General features: G+C 46.5%; 1 long non-coding RNA gene across 1 annotated transcript; it reads right to left on the reverse strand.

Moving 5' to 3' along the window:
* Positions 1-3,004: 3,004 nt before the first annotated feature.
* On the reverse strand, positions 3,005-3,516 carry LOC132463923 (uncharacterized). Its single transcript, XR_009527144.1, has 2 exons — positions 3,384-3,516; positions 3,005-3,307 (listed from the first exon to the last, which is right to left on the reverse strand). It is a non-coding gene; the product is annotated as an uncharacterized LOC132463923 (long non-coding RNA).
* Between the last annotated feature and the right edge of the window lie 6,449 nt (positions 3,517-9,965).

The following is a 9,965-nucleotide window of genomic DNA, read 5'->3' on the forward strand; positions in this document are numbered from 1 at the left end:
CTACCTCCATACACAAGCAGCTTCTGTCGCCGCTTGAAAAGAACCCGCTAAATCATATTCGGATATTTGATAGATGATTCGACATTCGGTTCTGGACTGCTTTCATGTCTTGTGAGCGAGCGTAATCCACGATAACTTTAGCCTGGTTTGAACTAACCTGAGCAAGGCATGGCTGAATTGGGTTGATGGAATGGCTTTAGTCTCAAGTGGAAATTGGCCTTTGTTCTAACTGGGCTTAATCAACTATGCGCCGCCTTCCTTTGCAACATGGAATACCCCTTTGGTGCTCTGTATTCTTGTTTATAACGGTTCTCTGTGTTCTTGTTTATAAAGGTTCTCTGTGTTGTTGTTTATAAAGGTTCTCTGGTGCTCCGATTGTTGTTTATAATGGTGCTCTGTATTGTTGTTTATAATGGTTCTCTGTGTTGTTTATAACAGTTCTCTGGTAATCTGTGTTCATGTTTTTAATGGATCTCTACAAGAACCTGTACTAGTGCAGAGGTTCTAGTAGAGAGGTTCTCGTAGTTAGGTTCGGGTACAGAGGTTCTAGTGCAGAGGTTCTATTGCAGAGATTCTAGAAGAGAGGTACTACTACAGTGGTTATAGTACAGAGGTTCTAGTAGAGGTTCTAGAACAGACAGAGGTTCTAGTAGAGGTTATAGTACAGACAGAGGTTCTAGTAGAGGTTATAGTACAGACAGAGGTTCTAGTAGAGAGGATCGAGTCGAGAGGTTCTAGTACAGAGGTTCTAGTAGAGGGTTTTTAGTACAGACAGAGGTTCTAGTTCAGAGGTTCTAGTGCAGACAGAGGTTCTAGTACAGAGGTTATAGTCCAGAGGTTCTAGTACCGAGGTTCTAGTCAAGAGGTTTTAGTACAGAGGTTATAGTACAGACGGGGGTTCTAGTACAGAGGTTCTAGTAGAGGGTTTCTAGTACAGACAGAGGTTCTAGTACGGAGGTTCTAGTACGGAGGTTCTAGTACAGAGGTTCTAGTACAGAGGTTCTAGTACAGAGGTTCTAGTACAGAGGTTCTAGTACAGAGGTTCTAGTCTCGAGGTTTTAATACAGAGGTTCTAGTACAGAGGTTCTAGTAGAGCAGTGGTTCCCAACCTTTTTTGGGCTGTGACCCCATTTTGACATCAACAATTTCTGGCGACCCCAGAGACATTCTTTTTTCTAGAATATTTTTTTTAACATGTTTGTTATACTGTGAACAAAACAGAGTAGCCAGGATAAGTCCACAAATTGACAATTTTCCAAAGATGTCCGGTATATATGTAAGGAGGCACATTTTCTGCTGGTAACCTCTCGACAACCACCGTGCCTCTGTGTGAAATGGTAAGTTTTCATATTCAGAGCCCCTGTCGGCGCAGTGTTGCAAACAGATGTGCGCACAGAGGATGTGGCTTGATGTAATTCACTATGGTTACGACCTGGTGCAGTATGTCTGCGATGGGCGCAATTTAGTTATTTTTTTAGCTTCTTCCTCCCCGCACATCGTTTTCACCATTTCGATGGCAGCTGACAATGTTAAAGTCTCAGCAATGCTATGTGGCTTCATATTCCTAGCAATGAGATAGCTCAACTCAAGAGGAGCTTTCAGGGCCCGTTCACTAGCAGTCGCAGCCTTTTTGAAATAGGCCTACACTTGCTGTTTGTTCGGTCGGCAAATTTATTTTCGAAAAAAGCTCTTGGTTTGCCGACATGCTCTTTGTGTGGTGTCTCAAAGTGTCTTTTGAGTTTGTTTGGCTTCATACTCTCGGCAGAGAGGACCTTACTACATAGCAGACATTTCGGCTTCTCCTCGTAGCATTCCATCACACTTGGACTTGGAACTCTCTTTGGAGGGACAGGGCCAGGCGGGCGAATAAATCTTTCCATTTTGTTTTATACACTCTGATTGCAAGTTTGTGTTTAAATTGTACAGGTTTGAGCTTGAACTCAAGTAATGTAATTGTGCAGTCACGTGATCGCGGCACTCAAAGATGCACCAGCTCAGATATTTGCTGCATTTTATTTGAACTAGATTTATATTCGAGAAAATGAAAGTATAGGAGACAGTTATGTACGATTTTTTTTTATCAATTACTAGACATTTCAGGCGACCCTATTTAAATTCCAGGCGACCCCACATGGGGTCAGGACCCCAAGGTGGAAAAACCCTGTAGTAGAGGGTTTCTAGTACAGACAGAGGTTCTAGTATGGAGGTTCTAGTACAGAGGTTATAGTACAGAGGTTCTAGTACAGACAGAGGTTCTAGTACAGAGGTTCTAGTGCAGAGGTTGTAGTTGAGAGGTTCTAGTACAGAGGTTCTAGTAGAGGGTTTCTAGTACAGACAGGTTCTAGTACAGAGGTTCTAGTACAGAGGTTCTAGTTCAGAGGTTCTAGTACAGAGGTTCTAGTTCAAAGGTTCTAGTTCAGAGGTTCTCTATACAAGTTGAAAGAGGCGTGAAGGAATCAATATAGCTGAAGAGCAAAAGTGAGTACCGGTAGCCTAATTCATTTAAATGTAACACTTTTAAATGAAGTAATAGTTGCCTGCGGTATTTGGTTGTTTGGCATTGTATTCACTAACAGTCAAACATACTTACACACACATTCACACAGACCCGCACACCCAACAATACACAATGACACTTTCTCACGCACACACAGGCAGACAGACAGACAGACAGACAGACAGCTTCATTTCAGAATTTCATTCTTTCCCTTTTCACTTGGACAGCTGTTGACCTTACTGTTAGATATGTAATTAAAGTTACCGTGCTGAGTTATGGCCATGAATATTTAATGGCAACATTTACATTTAGGGCATTTAGCAGACCCTTTTATCCAAAGCGACTTACAATAAGTACATTTGTCATAAGAAGTGCATCAATATATCGTTGTCGGTACAGAAAGGATGTTCATAGAACCAAGTGCAAGTACAACTATCGCTAGGCTAACCAATTCCCCGTGTTACAGCCATTATAGCAGCTACTGCAGTTGCTACACAGTTAAGTACTATAATACAATACAATACAACATAATACAATACAGTGTACAATGGTGGCCAGAAGGGGGAGGGTGGCTATGCAGTGTCGAGGTGGACTCTGAACAGGTGAGTCTTGAGTCTTTTTCTGAAGATAGTGAGCGACTCTGCGGTCCTGAGAGCGGCAGGGAGCTCGTTCCATCACTGAGGTCCCAAATCGAGAAAAGTTGTGACTTTGCTGAACGGCCTTTGCTAGCTCTTAGCGATGGCGGTACCAGACGTCCTGCTAAGGTAGTTGAGCGGAGGGATCGAGCTGGGGTGTGTGGCTTTAGCAATGCTTGGAGGTAGACAGGGGCAGTTCCATCGACTGCCTTGTATTCCAGTACCATCGTCTTAAATTTGGTGCAAGCTACTACAGGGAGCCAGGGAGGTCCCGGAAGAGGGGGGTCACATGGGAGAACTTCGGTAGGTTGAACACGAGGTGCGCTGCCGCATTCTGGATGCGCTGCAAAAGTTTAATTGCAGAGGCAAGAAGTCCAGCCAGGAGTGAGTTGCAGTAGTCGAGATGATCAGTGATTGGACTAGAAGCTTAGCTGCTTCCCTTGTGAGGAAGGGCCGGATTCTGCGGATGTTGTAAGTGTGCAAAGTGCAAATCTGCAGGATCGGGCCACCGCAGTGATGTTGGCGGTGCAGGATAACTGATTGTCCAATACCACACCGAGGTTTCTGGCAGTTGGAGAGGGAGATACAGTGATGTTCTCGACGGTGACCAGTAAATCCATGCGTGGGCAATCTTTCCCTGGGATTAGGAGGCAACAGGAAGTAAGTGTAATTTTGAGTTGACCTTAGATTAAAGGAGACATATTATGGTGTTTTCCCAACAAGTAAACATAGTATATGAATTCCAGAAAACATGTTTTTGAAGCTGTTTGCTGGAAAAGATCTCGCCTACTGCTGCCTACTGCACCTCTGCTTCAGTCCCTCCTGAATGCCCTATTTCTGGTGTCTGTAGCTTTAATGCAAATGAGCTGCTGCCCATTGACCAATGAGCTGTCAGATTGAACCACAGCATGGAGGAGAAGTGTTTGTTGCCGTTTGCGGACTCCTGGAGCTCTATATCTATATAATATAATATAATATAATAATAATAATACTCTTATATAATATATTGATATTTATATAATATTATATCAAGGCCAAAAGCTATGTGTGCCTCGGATGATATTATGAATCATAAAGACTGCGTCTGACATCTCTGGTACTTCCACAACAAGTAAAGACTCGTACTGGGGGTTATCTCGGCCATGGTTGAGAAAAATTGGGGGAATGGAACTTTGGCCTTGACTCTCTGAAGTCCATATTGAACCGCGACATGGAGGAGAAAGGGATTGTACTCCGGGAGCTGAGCTGCCGGGCTGCCACTGAGCTCCGCCCTCCAGAGCTGCTCGTCCGCTGGTCAACAAAATCTTAGCTATGCTCTGATTGGAGGGAGGTGGGGAATTGGGAGGTTATATTCAAATGTGCCCCCTTCCTACTTAGGAGGGGGTGCCGAAACTGACTGGCTACTTTCGGAAATGCATATGTCAGGACCACTTGGCTCGAGTAGAGCTGACATAACAAAGGGAGGCCACGCTGATTATAAAGATGGGACAATTATTTATTTAAAGTGCTAAATGCAAAACCTTATCAGTAAGGGGAAGCCAAACCAAAAGTGTAGTGCATATCAGTAGATGTAATATAAAGCAAAGTGAGGTAAAGATGAGGAGCGAAGCTGCAGCCAGCCCTTCCCCGTCAGGCCATAGCAGTAGTGAGAGAGCGAGCCGACGGGAAAGGCGTCTTTTATCTCCAGCTCAATCAGCCCAGTCATTAGCCTGGAACGGCCCATAGAGACAGCTCCCCCTAGTGGCGATAGAAGGAACACGGACACGGAATACGGATGATCATGACACGCCAAGCAAGGCATGTAGAGAGGCACATCCAGCACGGCAAAGCTGGGCGTGACATCACTCCCCCCTAAAAGACAGAGGCCCATATTAACGGGACTCTGTATCTACCCAACGATCCCAAATCACCCAAACACAATGAGTGAATTCTAACCAAATAATAAATTCACACTGGAAGACTCATACACTCTATTGTGCACATTCACCCATTTAACCGTGCGGACACAACTGTTACAACCCAACACCAACACCGGCCATTCTCACCACCCGATCTTCACGTCATACCACCAAGCAGATCCTGCGGAAGCTACTTAAGGGGGACAGACAAGACAAAGAAACGGAGGGAACAATAACACATTGACTCATCCGGTGCCAAACAAACTCAGAAATTAAAAACTTAAACTCAACACATTGCCCCTTGTCCAAATGTCCCAACAGGCTGTCCAACTTGGCCAATGTCTCTGTGTTGTTTAACCGAGCCCGTAGGTCCCCGTTCGTCCCGCTGCTCCCCGTTCGTCCTGCCGCTCTCCGTTCGTCCTGCCGCTCTCCGTTCGTCCTGCCGCTCTCCGTTCGTCCTGCCGCTCTCCGTTCGTCCTGCCGCTCTCCGTTCGTCCTGCCGCTCTCCGTTCGTCCTGCCGCTCTTCGTTCGTCCTGCCGCTCTTCGTTCGTCCTGCCGCTCTCCGTTCGTCCTGCCGCTCTCCGTTCGTCCTGCCGCTCTCCGTTCGTCCTGCCGCTCTTCGTTTGTCCTGCCGCTCTCCGTTCGTCCTGCCGCTCTCCGTTCGTCCTGCCGCTCTTCGTTCGTCCTGCCGCTCTCCGTTCGTCCTGCCGCTCTCCGTTCGTCCTGCCGCTCTCCGTTCATCCTGCCTCGCCGAACTCAAGGGGCCCCCAGACAATACCTGTTTCTCCTTTAAACGCTCCCGAATGAAATCCACTAACTGATCTTTATTAGACCTCTTTGGAATGGTCACCTCAATCACATAATAATCTGCTATACAAAACAACTGCTCTTTTGTCAACGCTACCAATAAACTCTCTGATGGAGCAGCCAAAAAGTCATCATATCCACTCATTATTCAAGCTCACAAATTATCCAATCACATGATCAATGTACACAATCCAAAAGCAGAACTAACCATCAGTCTTCCAGTACTTATCCAATAATCTAACCACATAGCCCAAACAAAACAAAAGATATAATGCAAAGTGAAATCAAATCACGCAGAAGAGCAGATCAATTAGAGCCCTCCCCCTAAACATTTACCCCCACTACTATAACCTATCTTCGCACTGAGTCCGAGGACCAGGATGATTACATCATTTCCTCACCAAACGCTGCTGAAGCCCGTACCGTCCCGACAGAAGCCAATGCGGTCGGTTCTCCACAGCGGTGCCCTGGTCCAGAAACAGTGACACGGCAGCCTATAAACCCAGCGCGGAAGTGCTCTAGAATGGGGATGACAATGGCTCCAAATGACTGGTCGCTCCACTACGAGAAAAGCATTCCCCCTTTCAAAACAAACAAAAACAATATGTGGCTAAATGAAAGCTCCCCAATTTTCCTCAAAACCAAGCTTAACCAAAGGATGACCAGCGCTGATCTGCCCAAATCAAACAATCGGCGTTCAGAAGCCGGTAGACCCAAACTACGCCTACCCCGACTTCAATCACAAAAAGTAATCGCCGATCACGTGACTACACTGCACTCAGCTGTTGAGTGGGAATTAGAGTAAACCTACCAAATTACCACCAAATGCAGGGTTACAATATGGCTGGACGAGCCCCCATTATGTCAGGACCACTTGGCTCGAGTAGAGCTGACATAACAAAGGGAGGCCACACTGATTATAAAGATGGGACAATTATTTATTTAAAGTGCTAAATGCAAAACCTTATCAGTAAGGGGAAGCCAAACCAAAAGTGTAGTGCATATCAGTAGATGTAATATAAAGCAAAATGAGGTAAAGATGAGGAGCGAAGCTGCAGCCAGCCCTTCCCCGTCAGGCAATAGCAGTAGTGAGAGAGAGCGAGCCGACGGGAAAGGCGTCTTTTATCTCCAGCTCAATCAGCCCAGTCATTAGCCTGGAACGGCCCATAGAGACAGCTCCCCCTAGTGGCGATAGAAGGAACACGGACACGGAACACGGATGATCATGACACGCCAAGCAAGGCATGTAGAGAGGCACATCCAGCACGGCAAAGCTGGGCGTGACACATATCTCACTCAAAACATCTCCAATTATTTCATGACATGTTGGGGGCACCACGGCATCATAACATTGCGTGGGGAATTGGCATATTGGCGCCCCCTCTGGCTGCAGGCGCAACTGCTTGTTGAGAAGGTGCCGTGCACAGACGGACTGACACCCCCCCTGAGGTCCGTCGGGCCACGAGCCCCCCTTCCCAACAACCGCCACTGATGGTGATGGTGTGTTCCAGGTGCCTCGGACACCAGCCTTCTGAGTTGCAAGTGGGGAAATCTCCCTGCTTTCTTACACCGGGATTCCACCGGACGCGTACGCGCCGCGGAACGGCTGCGTCCTCTGCCCTGCGTCCATTCCTACTGGGCGCGTAACGGCAGCGTAGCGCTGCCTTGCGAGCCAGCCGCATTCACGCGAGATCACGAGATCACGAGATCACGCGATAATCCTAAACCTAATGTACTCACCTTCCACTCCCAAAACTATTGCAATTAAATGCCAAGCTTTCTCCTTTCTGACATTTTCCTTATAAAAAGGAGGATTTGGTACATAAATGACTTCATGTTGCTGAACTTCGACAATGAATCTCTCGTCGTCCATGTTGCCGACCCTCTGAGACCCTTTGATTGATTGACTGCTGACCTGGTGCCACCGGTCATGACATAATAATGTTGATGTGAAGTTACAAGAGCTGAGTATTGTGTTTTATTTTGAAAATTGACCGGAAGCTCTATGGCTTTTATTTTTCACTTCCTGCCCGGCTCGACCTGCTCTGTCGAAATTGACGCGGTTTAGCAGCGGCTCGCAGCAAAAATAGAATTGGACGGAAAGATAGCGCCGCGGCGCAGCACGCCGCTCCTGGGACGCTGCTGAAACGTTCCCCGGCGCGCCCGGTGGAAATGGTCTCATTGATTAGAGTGGAAGCGATCAGCAGCGGTGACCGCCCCGAGCCGTCCCGTGGCGCGTACGCCTCCGGTGGAATCAAGGCTTTATGGCATTTCACGGAGGCACGCCCCCTTTTGGTCGGTCCCCCTCAGAATTCTACGAGTATACCAAGTTCAGTGAAGGAACTGAACAATAAAAATGTCTGCGCCCATGAAGATATTTGTTTTCTTTGCAAATATAGCTAACTATAACAATGAGTAGCCAATGACATGACACAATCACAAAGACAAACGTGAATGCTATAAATGCTACGAGACAGGACACCAGCCTTCCGAAATGCAACTCGAAAGGCTGTTGTCTGATAGTGATGGGTCGAATCATTGCGAATGAACAAATCTTTAACAACGAACCAAACTGATTGTTCTCTCTCGTTCGTCTTGTTCGTTCTCAGACTCGACTCCTCTCCGACCCACTAGTCGCTGAGTCGCTGACTCGCTGTTCGTTCACTGACTGTGAGTGTTGAAGAGGGAAGAGGCTTAGTGAGCGAGCGTACGATAATACTATTCAACATCAGTAAAATGGTAAATGCATGTTGTTTTTGTATTTTCTGTGTCATGCCAGATTAATAAAATATTTGAATGTCACTCTGTCTCGTTCTTTCATAGTTCATTCTCCACCCGGGACCATCACCATCATTGGGCCTAAAAAAAAAAATTGTTTGGTTCCGGTTTCCGACCGACCCTGTCAATTTATGTGCGACCCAAATTATTTTATGAGCTTTGAAAAAAAAAATATATATATATATATATATTATTTTTTTTATGCAAACTATAATCACGTTTTGGTACAGCACCTCTTCATTCTGTACAAGGATGAGCGAATTTTCTCGTTTTTAAATGAAAACAACCTACCTATCATTCGCTGCCGCTGGAAAAATTAAAATAAAAAAATAAAATAAATTCCCTACCTACCCATGACCTCAACTGACAACCAACAGGAACCAAATATTTTTTTTTTTAGGCCTTAAATCAAGTCTATTATCTTGCTGATATGTTAAACATCCAATCAACTACACCCCCCCCCCCATCCCGCTGCATTTGCTTAAAGTTTTGTTGATGGATGACCGACTTCCACAATCATTTGAGAATGAGAATGAGGGAGGAGCTGTGTCTGACTAGTCACGTTTCCATCTAAAAGGTGAAGCGAATCTTTAGAAAGTTCACAAAAAAGAAATTCGTATTGGGTGCATTTCCGTCAAGTGGTTGGAACGGAAAACTACACACATTCCAGGGCTTGTATCCTTTTGAAAACATCCTCTCGTAGGTCCTGATATATAGTGGAATTGCGTTGTTTTCCATCTAAAATAGCTGTAATGTTTTTTACTTCGATTGACTAGCTCTCGTTTTGAGGACTATTCATAACGCCATTCGTTTCAATGGGAATCGCGACAGTCTATACTTTCAACATAAAGTCTCATCTCATCATCATCTCATCTTCATCCGCTTATCCGGGGTCGGGTCGCGGGGGGAGCAGCTCAAGCAGGGGGCCCCAGACTTCCCTTTCCCGGACCACATTGACCAGCTCTGACGGGGGGATCCCGAGGCGTTCCCAGGCCTGTGTTGAGATATAATCTCTCCACCTAGTCCTGGGTCTTCCCCGAGGTCTCCTCCCCACTGGACGTGCCTGAAACACCTCCCAAGGGAAGCGCCCAGTGGGCATCCTTACCAGATGCCCGAACCACCTCAGCTGACTCCTTTCTATGTAAAGGAGCAGCGGCTCTAATCCGAGTTCCTCACGGATGGCTGAGCTTCTCACCCTATCCCTAAGGGCAGAGGCGCCGCGTCCCATTAAGAATTCTTGCTTGGGGACCCCACACTACCTCGCAACGCCCCTGCCTAAGGGAGACGCCAGCCACCCTTCTGAGAAAACTCATCTCGGCCGCTTGTACCCGCAATCTCGTCCTTTCGGT

The sequence above is a fragment of the Gadus macrocephalus genome, chromosome 9 (genome assembly GCF_031168955.1).
Source record: "Gadus macrocephalus chromosome 9, ASM3116895v1".
In the NCBI taxonomy this organism is placed as follows: Eukaryota; Metazoa; Chordata; class Actinopteri; order Gadiformes; family Gadidae; genus Gadus; species Gadus macrocephalus.